This window comes from Globicephala melas, chromosome 3 (genome assembly GCF_963455315.2).
Source record: "Globicephala melas chromosome 3, mGloMel1.2, whole genome shotgun sequence".
Taxonomy (NCBI): Eukaryota; Metazoa; Chordata; class Mammalia; order Artiodactyla; family Delphinidae; genus Globicephala; species Globicephala melas.
In genome coordinates, this window is record NC_083316.1 from 20,555,150 (window position 1) to 20,571,551 (window position 16,402).

The 16,402-nt window shown below is 35.9% G+C and overlaps 1 pseudogene; it reads right to left on the minus strand.

Annotated features, from left to right (window-relative positions):
- Positions 1-4,036: 4,036 nt before the first annotated feature.
- LOC115853257 (protein lin-28 homolog A pseudogene) overlaps positions 4,037-16,402 on the minus strand; it is a 33,425-nt pseudogene continuing 21,059 nt past the window's right edge.

Here is a 16,402-nt window from a genome sequence, read left to right on the forward strand (position 1 = left end):
TACAGACCACTGCAGCCATGCTACTGTACCCTTTAGAGACACATGCTTCCTTCTTTCTTCAGCAATTGGTACAGAATTCTCTGTATTGACTTTCAAATCAACTTTTTTTTTTTTTTTTTTTTTTTGCTTTCCCTGTGCATATTTTTGTTTTGTTTTGTTTTGTTTTTGTTTTTTTGCGGTATGCGGGCCTCTCACTGTTGTGGCCTCTCCCGTTGCGGAGCACAGGCTCCGGATGCGCAGGCTCAGCGTCCATGGCTCACGGGCCTAGCCGCTCTGCGGCATGTGGGATCTTCCCAGACCGGGACACGAACCCGCGTCCCCTGCATCGGCAGGCGGACTCTCAACCACTGAGCCACCAGGGAAGCCCTCTCTGTGCATTTTTTCTTTTCATTAGGCTGTATTACCTGATAGTCTTCAAATCCTTGAACTGATCAGGCAACGGTCTCTCATGGGTTTCCTCCCTACAGTGATCTGCAGTCAGCTGAGTTCTGCATGGGAAACTGAAAACCTCAAGGAGCCTCTGCTTGTCCAGTAGAGCAGCTAGAGCTTTTCCTGGTGTTTCTTCCTTTGGATTCTCTCTTCTTAAATTCATTCAGTGAGGCTGGCAACACACACTGGGCCCTCAGCACTCAGGCATTCATTTGGGAAACTACCTTGCAATCAGAATCAAGACAGGTGAAATAAGAGTGAGCTCTTGTGTTTGTTTAATAGTTTCTTGGGAGACATGATTAAGAAAAGCTGTGATGATGCTTAATAGTAAGAGAATTGGTAAGAAAGTAGGCATAAAAAAATACTACCTTATTCTAGTTATCTTCAGCTGTATCTGTGGTAGTCAAATACCCTATGTAGTCTTTACTTTAGGATAGATTCAGTGTAGCATATATGAATCTTTGCAAAAAAGTAGAAATTTCTTTAGGAGAACTAAAATTAAAAGTCTATTCCTAGGAACTTAGAAGTATAGCTTTTATTAAAATTCCACACTTTCTTTCCTCATCTTGGTTGCTTCTGAGATATGTACAAAGTATCTGAGGAGAAGTGGTAGTGAGAACTGAACAGGTAATGTTGCTATAACAGTTATAAACAGTAAAGGAGCTAATATATTCATTAGTGCTTTTGTTTCCAATCATATCAAAAGATTTATGCCCTTTAAGCTTTGAAGGTAAGCTAAGCTTTTCACCTGAGAGTAAAAAGAATAAAATGTTTTTTATTCTATAATTTTACATCAATCAAGCCATGATGAACATCATTCCTCTGGTGACTTGCATATTCATATAATGTCATGTAATTGCTTTTTTTTTTTTCAGTACCAGTAAGTCTTTATTCATTGTATTTTCCCAAGGAAAAGAAGGAGAAGGGAAAAGGGTCAGCATGTGTGTTATAAAATGATAGCAAATGGGAAGGGAAGTACCTGGCACAGCAAAATTTACCGTCAAATAAACACTGCCTAGATGGGGTCGCCAAAGCCCAAAGAGGCTCATTCACCTGCAGTTCAGGAATGAGGGGAAGTGATGAGGGAAAGAGCAGACAGGTACATGTTTTTCTACTCTCCCTTCCTCCACATAAATTCAAGATTTCACAGAAAGCTTTGGGTTCTAGCAGTAAACATGGAGTTACATTCATCCATCTCCTATTAAACAATCTCATGGCCACTTTGACGTTTCTTGCACCTTCATAGAAGTTCCTGAGTGACTTGGATATACATTCATCTTTCCTTTTGTGGTCTCCCAACCCCACTGTCTACATGGAAGGCCCCCTCATTGCTTCTCTCCAACCTAGAATTAGAGATTAAACTAGGTTTTAATTCATCCAAAGGCAGCAGTCTGTTTGACATGAATCACATCAAGGAACGGTCATGACTCAGGAGACTGGGAACAAGGGATGGAGAGTTCTTAACTTCTTCAGGATTTTTGCACAAATCATTTAATCACAGACACCCCACAAATTAAACAGAGGTGTATGGACTATTTTGGGGGAGCATGAAGGGGGAAAGACAAAGGGGTAGGAATCTAGTTTTTAGGACATAAGATCTTGTTTGAAATAGGAAATAGGGGAAGGGAAACACAAAAGTGTGGTTTAAGACCCCTCACTTCAAGGTGAGGGGTCCCCGAGCCTATATTTCAGATCTTTTTGCCTGGTACAGAACCTTTAGTCAAAGATACTTTGGCTATTTTTCTCAATATAAAAAGTTTGTAAACAATAAAACCCCAAAAGAACATGGAGAAGACCAACACATTATATTTACACAAACTAAGCCACCTAGCAATCACCAAATCAGCTACTTGTGAAGTCCTACAAAGCCCAGACAAATATAACTAGAGGGGGGCAGCAATTGGGGGAGACCAGAACCCAGGATCAGACACACATCACCCAATGCGTTCTACCGCATTTGCCCCGTTACAACAAAGTGAGGTAGTTTTGCAGTGAGCTCACAGCATGTAAACGAAACCCCCTTTTCTCCTTTAGCTAATCCATGACACTAATCACTGCTGCAGCAGGGCAGGACACTGGCTCTGGGAACCACAGAGAAGCCATGGCTGATGGTCTCTCTGCAAACCAAGGAGGAAAAGCCCAGAATTGTTAAAAGTTAAGGATCTTGTCCTTGCTTCATATACACATCCCTGGGCAGCTCAAGATGGGTACAGAGGCATCGTTCTTAAAACCTATCCTTACCAAGTCACATTCTTTACAAAAACACACACATACACCCTGTTGTGCATGGTAGGCCTAGCCCAATCCAGTGACGGATGCATCTGGCATGTAAAGCAAGTCCTGTGCCCTGGGATTAGAGGTCTGGAAAAGGAATCCTTTATCACATGTACAGATGACCTTTGCCTAATTTAGCCGCCCCTTTCTGCACCTTTTACCTGGCCCAGCCTCTCCTAACCTCTCTGCACCACCTTTTCCTGATCAGACCAATTTCCAATCTTTCAGTACAAGGAGACCAAGTCATGGGGCAACCCAGCTAAATCTAGTCTCCCATGAAACACTGAAGATGGTAGAGTTTCAAGAGAACACTATGGCAGAAAAGCCAGCTCTAATTGGCAAAAATGAGGTAGCTCAATTAGGCTCTATGCTCCAAATAGTCGTTCTCTCCGGTGACATAGAAACAAAAGGTATTCCTGCTGTGCAGACCCCGAGCTGCTGCCGACTTATCCCTGAGATTGCTCACGTACCTGAGAACACAGAGCAGGAATGAGGACCTTAGATTAAAATACACAAAAATACAAAGCCAGAATACTTATATTACGGAAAAAAAGTTAAAGTGCACAAGATATGTCATTCGCACACAGCTAGTGCAGTTGGCATCCTAGAGAAAGTGGAACCCAAGGTATAGTCATCCAAGGAAGCAAATAGATAAAATTGTATTGGCCCAGAATGGGGTAGGAATGAGCCTAGAAGCAGCAGGTCTACAGTTGTTCCCATAACCACCCCTTTTGCCTATCATTACAACCCACTGCTTGGGACAGTTCTCAGCACTTTATCCCAAGAGGGGGTTATGAGGAGACAACAGGTGGAAAACCCTGCCTTACGCCTGAGATATTCCCTCCCACAGAATGTAATGGCTTGTGGGTTGCGCCCATCAATCTGGTCTCATGCTTAATCTTTTCACTCTGGCTGGGAAATATTCTTCCAAATCCTTCTTTAAGAGTAAAACAACTTCCCTATCCAGGCCACTTTCAAAAGCTGAAGATTCTGCGGGTGGAGACTCAGATAAAGCATGTAGGTAGGGTTACCCACCCAGAGCCCTCATGTGCATTTGGATAGAGCATGATTGGAGTTCCTTTGCCTCCCCCCTCCCCCCACCAGGAGGGAAGAGGAGGATGTTTTGGCCCCCGGCCTGAGATATATGGTGGTGCCAGCTGCCCCCTACCCACGCTGTCCCCATGTCTCCACTCTGCTTATTGATGCCTGCTCGTCAAAACTTCCTGATCACAAAAGGATAGCCCCCCTACCCACTGTGGCTCAACTCTGGGCCTCTGGGAGCATGGCAGGGCTATGGATCTCTTCTTCCTCCTCCCGAAGGTAGGCTGGTGCTCTAGCAGAACTGGCACTTCTTGGGATGGGGTGGCTGTCTGCATCCCTTGGCATGATGGTCTAGACCTCCACAGTTGTAGCACCTGTCTCCCTTTGATCTCCTTTTCTGTATGCTCTTCCCTTTGGGCTGCCTCTCGCTCCCAATACAGAATACTCGACCAGGGCCAGTGATTCGGAGAGATTCCAGGCCCTTGTCACACCTCTTAAAGGTGAATTCCATGGCCTCACCCTCCTTTAGGCTCCGGAAGCCCTCCATGTGCAGCTTACTCTGGTGCACAAAGTCATCCACGGGCCAGGAGGCGGGGTGTTGAGCACGACCCCAGCACGGGAGGTCATGGACAGGAAGCCGAACCCCATGCACACAGTGAACAACTTAGAGGTGTGGGCACCGTGCAGCAGCTGCGGCTCCTCCGGCGCCTCCTCAGGTGCGTTGGCGCAGCAAACCCCCAAACTGCTGGCTTGACACAGAGCCCGTGGTCTTTGGCTGAGCCCGCGGCTCTGGGGCCCCTGGTCGGGCGGCCGAGAGCCCCAGAGAAGTTGGGAGGTAAGGGGGTGGCTTGGAGAAGAGGCTGCTACATCTTCCCCAGCACAACAGAGGTGGGAGAGCTCACCCATGTAATTACTTCTGATATAGACAATTGATTCATTTTTCCAGTCTTTCAAATCTGTGAATAAAGTATCTTTGGAGAATGTTGCTGCTTGCTGATTACTTTGTACTATATATTCTGAGTTACTACAGTGTTCTTCTGCATATATAGCTTTATTATAGGTTTCCTATCCTCCCTCTGCCCCATTCCTACTAGATCATTTCTCCTTAGCTTGTTATAGATATTCTGTGCATGTAGGTCTTGTGTGTGTGCATCGCATAACTCTGTCTTTTTATGTATACAGCAGGGGGAGTTGGTGATGGTAGTAGAGAGTTTCATGATGGAAAAAATAATCCTGCAGTCTTTGCGTTCAGTTCTTACTGTAGTTTATTTTACTGGTAATGAGGGATCAGAATTTCAAAGAGTCAGGGAAAGTAGAGCACGTTAATGGTAAGCACAATACAGGTATTCTACAATACAAAGAACATAGCAAAAGTCGCAGAAGTTGTATAGCACAAAAACAAGAAATGAATTAGGGAATGATGGGCTGAAGTTGAGGAAGATAACTCTGCTTCGGGAGGCAGAGCTGTCGCATGGTCTGGGGATCTGAGGCAGAGATGTGGCAGAAGCAGGACAAAGCCAACTGTGTCACAGAACCCCGGGCCAAAGCTTCAGTATGCAAATGAGCCACAGACCCTTTACAAAAGGAGCTCTCCTTTCAGGAAACCGGACAATTCTAGGATGGGCCTCACAGAGCTCAGAAGTCATAAAATTACATTCAACCTAGAAAAAATGTGGATGTCCATCACCAGGGCAAAATTTGACTAAATTACAGTGAATGGATGACTATACAGCCGTAAATAATAATTTGTTCCACATATGTTAGGATATATGGAGAATTATGCAGCCATAAATAGCAGTTTTTATCCGTATCTGTGGACACAAATAAATGTCTAAGATATTTTTTCCCAGTGGGACAAAGAAACAAGTTGGAAGGGTAATACTTTATACATATAATTATATATTTGTAAAAAATATATATATATGTCTGTGAAGAGTGAAGGAGAGAGAAAAAGAGAGAGAGGAGGAAGGAAAATAAATCTCAGGCCCTGAAAGTAGATTTTCTTGGTGAGAAAGTAAGAGGAAGCTGGCAAATTATCATATTTGAAGTGTATGGAGACTGTTATTCAATTCCAAATTCATATTTACTTTTTTATAATTTAATAAAGATTATGTGAAAATATAAACAATCAAGTATCTTCCTGATTTTATTATTTGCTTTTAGCTTTATGCATGGTCTTTGTGACATAGAACCTTTCAATTTCTCTGCAGTAAATCTGTCAAGCTTCATTCTTTCCTAGGATTTTATGTTTTAATATGTCTTCAGATTTTTTCAATATTAGTGTTTTAAAACTGAGTTTGTTTTGGCATAAATTGAGGGACATGCCTCAATGTTTGATGCTTTAATATTTGACTCTAAGCAATTGTATCAAAACTGTATACTCTGCATTCAAGTGGCATTATAACAAATATCTTTTCATAATAATCAAACTCATTCAAACTTAAACCATACATTTCTCACTGATCATATTTTTCAAATATATGCTATTTTAGTCCATTCATGTTTCTATAATAAACCACCATAGACTGTGTGACTTAAAGAACATTTATTTCATATAGTTCTGGAGGTTGAGAAGGGCAAGAATAAGGCACCTGCTGACTTGATGTCTGGTGAGGGCCCCCTTCCTGGTTCGTAGACAACTGTTTTCTTGCTGTGTCCTCATATGGCAGAAAGGACATAAAGTCATTAATCCCATTCATGAGGATTCTACCCTCAAGACAATCATTTCCCAAAGACTCCACCTCCTAACATCATCACATTAGAGATTAGAATTTCAACAGAAAATTTTTGAGGGGATACAACATTCAGTCCATAACACGTCATAGATTTAAAAGTTCTAAAAAATTATTTAAATAACCATTGAATTAAAAAATGCATACTGATTCTAGTAAGAGTATCAGAAATAATTTTATATTTAATTTATATATTCTTTTAAAACATTATTCATGTTAAGTAAATTATATGGGGTGTTTGTGTATGTATGGTGTGCATGTGCATAGGATGTGTACGTGTGTGTGTTTGTATGTACTTACATTAAAGAAAGTTAAGAACTAAGGTAGAAAATTTAACTGATTTTCTGGCTAAGGGTACATTCCCAGTGCTGATGATTTCTCACTTGGGGGATTATTAATGAATATGAAAGAGTTACCAAATTGAATTTATAATGATCTTTTATAATCTTCCATTTTAATTCTCTTCATGGAGTTGTAATTTATATTTTATTATGCATTAAAATTAATAATAGTACATTTTAGACATTTGTTACACTTGGGTTAATATAATTATGTGCTCTCCCTAACAAATGCTACCCACCACATTTCTTCAACTACCATCACCCTATGAAAAATTAACTAGTGTTTTGAAAAAATAAATATGTATCTTTTTACATAGACTAAAGTTTAATTTTAAGTTACAAAACTATGCATAGTGTTCTTTCCTTGTGTTGAAAATATAATCAATATTGTTAGTTCTTATTCAGATGAATTAGTTCTTCATAAGCTTTGATGGGTATATCACTTAGTAGATTAATGTAACTTCAGCCCATTACACATAATGGTGGTCAAATTAATTCACTAAAACTCTGACCACATTCTGGATAGTAAACCAAGGAAAGATTAATCAGCTTAGTACTGTACATCACACTACACTTAGAAGTGAATCATATGAGTGTAAATTATGCAAATTATTCCTATGTCTTTTCAAAATAGTAGCAAGTATATTGTGCAGTTTAACCATTGTAAATTCTATAATTATTAAAGTGTTTCATTACTCACCAATTCTGTTATAAAAATATCAAATGGTTACAATAAATTGTGAAATCATGTACTTTATAACTAAAGAAAGTATACTTTTATGCATTCATAAATGAAAGCTGTTTAATTGTAACTGTAATAAATAAAGGTATTGCAAATCTGTTTGGTCACATAATCCAGTAAAATAGGTTAGGAATATAATTATTTTGATAAAATTTAGGTTATTCAAAATATCATTAGGGAAGATATTATGAAATGAATCAAAAAATAAAACCATAAAACATTTTAAATTGTGTCAGACCATATCTCTATTTATGCCTTTGATTCAAAACCAAAGTACTGACAGTTTCCACTACTTCTGATTAGTTAATTTTACTTCAGAAATATATAAATGTGACAGCCTGGAACAATGGAAAGAAAAGAACAGAGTCAAGGCCCTGTGCCCCCAGACCAAATTTGTCTCCTATTTTTTGTAAAACATTGAGCAAGCTATTTAATCAAGTGAAATATTCTTAGAGTGTAAACAGAAATAGATGGATAAACTTCAAAATCTGAATAAATCGCAGAACAGTAGAGAAATGGATGAAAAACATGATTTCCCTAAAACTCTCAACAAATATCCATCAGAGAGTTAAAATGTTTTAATACTATCAACATAAGAAAAACAAACTTTGATTTCCATATTGCCTATTGATTATTCAGTATCAAATTGTATTTTGAACATATGCTGTGTTTGTGTGACACTTGTGTTTCACTATCATCTTCTCAGTCATCCCACCCACTCAGCCAATCATGTATTCATTCATCCATTTGTAACTGGACTGTATCCTGAAATGTTCATGTTTATGTTACTCTTTTTGAACATTCATATAAATACCGTTCTACCCACATTGTCTCTAGGTGTATTATGGTTGACTTACTGAGAATGCAGAGGTAAAAGCCTTAAATACTAATAACTTGATTATCGAAAAATAGACTCTTGAAAATCAAAAATAAAATGTCATGTGATTAAAAAAATGACACATATTCTTTCTGAAAGAAAATAATGTCATCAGCTAATTCTTCAGCCCCATTGGAGGTAAGATGATGAATTTGTGGACTGGGAGTTGTGAAGAGAAAGACATGAATCATGACATTAGTTTGGGCCAAGGAGCTGCAAGCAATAGGGTTTCACATGGTGATAAGGAATGAAGATTAGAGACAAAGATAGGATGCTGACCAAGATCCAACCAGCCTCAGAGAGCCCAATGGAGTTACAGTCACATATGCATACCACTAACTAACACTGGGTAAACACCTCCTGTTTCCCTTGCTGATGTTTTTGAGCTATTCTTCTCTTTGGTGTGCGGAAGACCTTCTCCCAAGAGCTGGTGTCATGTTAATTAAGGATCATGCAAACAAACTACACCTGCTGCTGAGACTTGGCTAAGGCAAGCAAAACAAAACCACTTTTTTTTTTAATACATTTGCCTTTTCCTACATCTTTTCAATCACCCAGGAAATGTAACATTTCAGTACAGCAGTGTTTTTAATCAATGAAGATTCTACTGAAGGGGAAAGGAAAATTCACAACATTTCTCTATCAATGAAACACATTCTTGTTGCTCTTTCAGTAAAAATACTTTCATCAACTTAATGTCCAAACCCTACAGGAACAGGGCACACAGTTATAAAAAAAAAAAAGAATCTTTAGCTCATGGATATTATTGCCTGGTTAGTGGAGTAAAATATTAAACTTTAAAAATATGCAATTACTCACAATTACAAATTCTGGGAAATGTTATGAAGGATGCATATAGGGTGATATCAAATAAATATGGGATAGATCAAAAGAAACTGGCTTGGGGGCAGTACTAGAATATTCTGATTTGAGGAATGATCAGAGAGTTGGGAAGTTTTGACTTTAGGATTCTCCCATGGATTCTAGCCCAAAGGTGGGGCTATGAAATCTAGGTTTTCTAAAAAGCACCAAATTACAGTGGGGTGGCAATCCGTATTAGCAAGTGAAAATAAATAATTATAAAGATGGAGTGGGACCTCAAACAAGAAGTAGTAATAAAAACTAAAAGTCAGTGGAGATAAAAAAGGTCTGGAGTTTTTTTGGAAAAAATGAGTAGTTGGTTTAGAATTGATGCCAGTATTAAGCAGGGTGCTCCAGAGAACTAATATGATATATCTATATATGTATCTATATCTATATCTGTCAATCTATGTCTAGATCTATGCACACATATATACACATATATATATTTATATGTGCATGTATGAAGAGGTTTTTTTTTTTTTTTTTTTAAGGATTGGCTCATGTGATTGTTAGGGCTGGTAAGTACAAAATTCATAAATCAGGCCAGCAATCTCAAAACTCAGGCAGGGATTGATGTTGGAGTCCTGAGTCTAAAATTAGGTAGCTTGGCAGGCTGGAAACTTGGCAGGAGCTGACATTATAGTCATGAGTAAGAATGTCTTGGGGAAAACTCAGTTTTTGCTCTTAAGGCTTTCATGTGGTTGGGTGAGGTTCACTCACATTATCAAAGGTAATCTACTTTGCTTAAAGTCAACTTGTAGATGTAGATGTTAATCCCATCTGCAAAATGCCTTCACAGCAACACTTAGTGTTTAATTAAATCACTGGGTGCTATAGCTTAGTCAAGCTGGCACATAAAATTAACCATCATATAGCATAAACGGTAAGAAGAGGAAGGTGTGGTAAGTGGTGCTTATCAAATTCAAAACAAATAGATTTTTTATTTTTCACATTTTTCCATCTCAAGTATCTAGTTCTAGTTCTGTAATGTATGTTTATATTCCCTTCAGTTATTTCCTGAAAATGCCTTTACTGCAGTCATAATGTTTTATTTTCTTTAGTCTTAGAGAACTTTCTAATTCTGTCTTATTATTTCTTAATATCTGACTGACTTTATTTCTCCTTTTCACCATAAAATTATCAAATTTTTCACAATACTTAGAAATTCTATGTACTGTATTTTTCAATATTATAGTTAAATGTTTCAGTCATCTAATTTGAATCACTCTAAATATTGATTTAATATATTAGAGGCACATTTTCCAGAACATTATTAGTTATATAAAGTAATGTAAAAATAAAACATATGGTTCTATTTTATTCAAATTAAAAGTCATAAGAAAGCATAAACACATTAAATAAACTTAGAAACAGCTTGTATCAAGAGTAATAAATAAAAACTGGATCTTTAATACACACAAGTTATATAATATTAATTACAGGTCTTCAGACCAGATATTTTTATTTACCAAATGAGTTTAGATTAAAGGTATTTTCTTCAAAGGAACAAGAAAAGAGCCTAATTAGTTATTTCACTTAGAACTAGTACAAATGTAAAAATGTGGATTTCCTAAATATCATTTTATTGTATTATCTATTAATAAATTTGCATACTGTATTATAAAGCTTACTTATTCAGTATCACATTAACATTGGTTTTATATATATACGTATATATATATATATATATATATATATATATATATATATATATATATATATAAAAACAAAGCACAGGCTGTGATCTTATCTGCATGCTTCTAGGTATGTTTCCAGAGTCACTATTCCTAACAATTGCTGCTTCCAAATTCACTTTCATATATGATTTCATAATATTATGGCCAAAACAGAGTTAAATGCCAAAAGAGTAATGTAAAAATAGTAATAAACATTTTTTGCATATTTGCTTTGTTTTGAAAATAAAGCTAAGATAGCTTCATGGTATGCTATGAAGCAGGCATCATTGTTAGCACTATTTTTCAGCCAAAGAAACAGACATTTAGAATTAGTAAATAATTTTTTATGGTTAAAAGAGGTCATGTTTCAAAGCTGAAATTGAAATCAGGTAAGCATTAACCAAAACTTTAATCATAATCGAAGTTTCCATGGTACTATAGTCAAACAAACAAACAAAAAATAAAATAAATAATTCTAGCCATTACATAATTTGAAAAAACTATTATCTAATCAAGTTTCAATAATTCCCTTTGTGCTAGAAATAATATATTAGCTTAAGTGAACAAATGGATTTGCAGAAAATTTGTCCTTTTGCAACCAGACTCTCAGTATGACCCTCATGATCCCTATTTTCTGATATTCATGCCTTTATGTGATCTCTTTCGAATGTCGGCAGAACACGTGACTTGCTTCTAATCAACAGAAAATGAGAATCATGTCAGGATATATATGATTATGTTTTTGCTACTAAATGATTGCATTTCATAAAATTGGAGAACCCATCTTGATGGAGTTTCTTTCTCTCTTCCTTGCTGAGTTTGAACAAGCAAGCAGCCATTTTTGGAAACCCTCTTGGCAAGTAACTGTGAGAGGCCTCTAGTCACTGAGGGAAGTCACTGCCTGACAGACAGAAAGATGATTGAGTCCTCAATTCTAAAGATGCAAAGAACTGAATTCTGCTAAAAATTTGAGTGAGTTTGAAAGTGGATTCATCCCTAGTCAGAATTCAAATGAGACTTCAACCTTATCCTACATGTTTATTGAAGTCTTGTGAGGTCCTAAGCAAAAGACCCAGATAAACCAATGCCTGACTTCTGATTCATAGAAAATTGTGAAGTAATAAATATCTATTGTAACAAGAGATAAATAATAGAGCTCCTTAGTTTTTCATTTTAGATTTCTCACTAAAAGTGACATTGGGTTGTCATTCATGAAGTGTCCCTCATTGTTATTTTAAAATGCTTATAAGACACTCTTAAAGATAATCCATGCTCATGTACAGAAATATACCACAACTCTGAAAACAAAACCAAAAATATGCTATATGCTTCTAAATATAATCTTTCTTGAATATAAATCATAATGACACCTGTAAACTTCAATGGCTTAAAACAATACTAATTATATGACTCATAAGTCTATGGCTGTTTTAGACATTCTCCAGAAACAGTATATGCCAGCTCCTCCCACCCCCAAATGTCAAGACAGATGATCGCACACACAGAAAAAGAGGACATAAAAAAGTTTATTACTTATATAATGAGATATTTTGGTAAGAGCAGGGCAGGAAAGGTTTCCAAGCTGGCTTAAAAATGGCTGGAGAGTGCATGGAAAGGAGACTGGCTTGGGTTTTCACAGTGGTTAGGGAGTGGCACCAGGGTGTGTTTCTTGTGTGCAGCAAAGGGCTTATATGGTTTTAAATTCTGTGAGCACCACAAGAGGGAGTACACAGATATTCTTATCAGCTTTCTGAGATTTGAGACAGAAGGGAAAGAGGAGGAGATAAGGCCCAAAAGTTGTCAGCAGCCAAATATCAAACAGAGTCAGACTCATTATTAAAATGATAGATTGAGTAGATTTTTCTGATTTCAGCTCTGATCCCTCATGTGTCTGTGGCTAACTGTAGGCAGCTCTGTTGACTGCTGATCTAGAATGGATGTCTGGAAATCTGAGCTCTCCTCCAGCATTTGTTCCACAGTAGAGGAAGAGACCCAAAAGGGAGGCTTGAAGCACTCAGATATTGAAGGCTACGGCTTAGAACTAGAAACCTGAAACTTTGTAATATACTAACTAAAATAAATCATAAGGTCAACTTAGATTCAAAAAGTGGAGGAGACTCCTTTTCTCGATGAAAAGCATTGCAAAATCAATTTGCAAGGACATGATTACAGAGAGTAGGATAATTAAAGTCATTTTTGTAAACAATCTACTATAGAGATGACTAGAGGAAAACATTAAACTATCCATATTTTATTTCATGGCACGCAAATTTGAACACATTGAATTTAACTGAAACAAGGGAAAGAGTCATGATTTACACCTCACCATTCAGTCTTCTAACCAAAAAGAATAAAATTATACTAACCAGACATTTAAGTGGCCATCTTTTTGCAATGTAAGTTGATTTTCAATCACTCAGATGCTATTTCTCCCCTGAAAGTTATTGAATAATGGTAAACAATGAATAGTGACTGAAATCATTTTAAATTAACCTATTCAGAAATGGCAATTTCCAAGGAAAATAATGCAAAGCAGAGGTAGGGGATGGTGAGATTTATAGAAATATTAATTAAATTAAGAGGTAGCAGCACAAAGAGGAGGATTCCTAGGAGCAGGGTATCAAAGGATTGCATTTTCTCATGTATTTTATCAACTCAGAGAATTAGAAAATGAAGCAGTAGTATAGTGATTTTAGTAGTATCTTAATAGTGCATGTCTGGACAATGCTAAAAAGTACAAACTTAATTGGCTGCATCTAAACCTGTCCAACAATTATAGTTTAATAAAGGATCCCACTGTAATACTAGAAGTTAAATCTAAGCCAAGTTCAGGCTTCACACGGTGTCCTTTGGGAAATACAACACTATGGCTAATCTCACTCTATCTGAAAATTAATTGTATGATACATATCACCAGGGAACTTCTGAAAAGATATTCAAACATAAAGGAATGGGTTATTTTAGAAAAGAAAATACCATCATTTGAGATAAAAGAGAATCTTGAACATGATGATTAAATCAACCTATTAAGCAGTAACATACTTAATGGTAAATCACTAGCAGCAGTTTACTAAAAAATTGAAAATAAGAAGGGAATGCCCACCACAGTTATTTAATGATGTCCTGCAAGAAGAGGAAGAACAATGGAAAAGACTGATAGATTTTGGCTAGTTGCTCTAATTAAGAGAGGATGTGACTTTCTACTTGGAAAGATTATAGGAAGCTAACGTATCATTAGAACATATACAATAAGAGTTGGACACACTACTCTGCTACAACATAAAATTATAGAAGTCAGTAACTCTCATATATATCAACGATAATAGGATAGAAATTATATGTGTTTAGAACAAGATAGAAACTAAAATAGAATGAATATTCCATTTCACCAAATAACCCAAATGACACGTTATTTCCTAAAAGTTTCCTAGAAGTTCATTCCATTATAAATATTCAATACTGATCAAAATATAATACACAATATGATTGAATACTTGTCTAAATTAATACTATAAATGATTCTGAGTAAGATTTCTATTTAAATGTACTCTATCACCATAAGCCTGTTTTTCAATTACATAAAGTTATTCCAAAATTTCAATACAAATCCAAAAGAAATAGTAGATGTCAAACATATTTGAAAAAATGCAGGCTAGTTTTACTATCTTATGTTTAAATACGTTATTTCTTTATAAAAGGTAAAGCAATGATGTACTAGAACAAAAAAATAAACCTATTAGATCAATGAAAATAATAGAAAACCTAGTTGTAGAGCATTTTGTTGAATACAAATGTAAGAGAATATCCACATACTCAGACATTCATACACACACAAACCTACACAAACACAAACACACACACACACCCCTAGAGTATAACAGTACTTTAAAATGGAGGTTATTCTTGTATGTTCTATAAATAATAAATAATATTATTGTAAAGGTAAGGGAATTCATAAAACTGTGTGATTCATTGAGTATACCAAGTCTTCAGATAATTTTAATATTCTTTACACTCTATTTTTCAATTTTTCTACAATGAATGGAACACACAATTTATACTCTAATTTCAGAAAAGAAACAATAAATACTTAAAAGTAGTTTGAAAAGTGAATTGAAAACTTAGAAGAAAATAATCATATTTGAAATACTCAAAGTGCAATTTTATTATCAGTAAAAATATAAAACCAGAGTCTCGGTGATTTTGTGCCTGAGTTAGAAAATATGTTATGCTTGCATACTTCCTTGGTATGAAAGAGTTCAACATGTTTATCTTTTTCTTTACTTATATTCAATTCACACATATACATATCAGAGAAGGGAAAAGGAAGCTGGCAAAGTGAACCATTTCCTAGAAATTAAAATAAATATAAACGTTCTGGGAATGGAAATCTTTCCATAAATTAGTGGTTCACAAGTTTGATGCAGAATTCTTTCAGAGAGACCTGAGGTCAAATGTATTTCTAAAATAACACTAAAACATTATTTTTTGTTTTCACCAATATTCTCTCATAATTGTAGAGTGGAGCTATCTAAATGCTACATGACTTTGATGGGGTAATTGCTCTCATGACTAATGGATGTGAATGGAATTGTGTACAGTATATTCTTATGTTTCCTAGAATATTCTGAAATAGTGCATAGATAGATGATACGTAGGTAGAAATATATATATATATATTTTTTTCAGAGATTAATTCAATTTTTTTTCAGAGTTCATACCATACTCTTACTAGCTATGTGCAATTATAATTAGCATGATCTCTGTAATATTATTTTCCAATAATTCATCATTATTTGGAAACCCCCAATTTTTCTGCATTTATGTGGAAATACAAACAATACATAGTTTTCTTGCCTTGCAATATTTTTTTAAAATTGAGGAAACTTATTTTTTAGAATTTTAGTTAGGATATATATTTTCTTGCAGTTAAGAATAGATGTTTGGCTTAGAAAGGGAGATTAGACGACTTGGTTTCTCAACTCACATTTGTAGCATCTATGTATAAAGTTGCTGAAGAAAGATAAAATCAGAGTCCTCTCTATTAAACATAGACATGATTTGTGCTTTAAAAGTCAAATATTGTTATACCTTTACAAAAGATACATGGAAATGTCCCTGAAGCATCTTACAATTTTTAACTTATATCTTGACCCTGAGTACACATCTTTCCAAATTGCTTTCTAATATAGCTATATTGAGGTATAAATGATGTACAAAAACCAGCACAAATTTAATGTCTACAATTTGATGAATTTGATTACATTCATGCACCGTGTATGTGTGTATCACAAAGATTAAGGAAATAAACATGTACATCACCTCCAAAAGTTTCCTCATGTTCCGTGTGTATGTTAAGAATACTTAACATGAAATCTACCCTCTTAACAAACTTTTAAGTGTTTGATCAAGCTACTCCACCATTT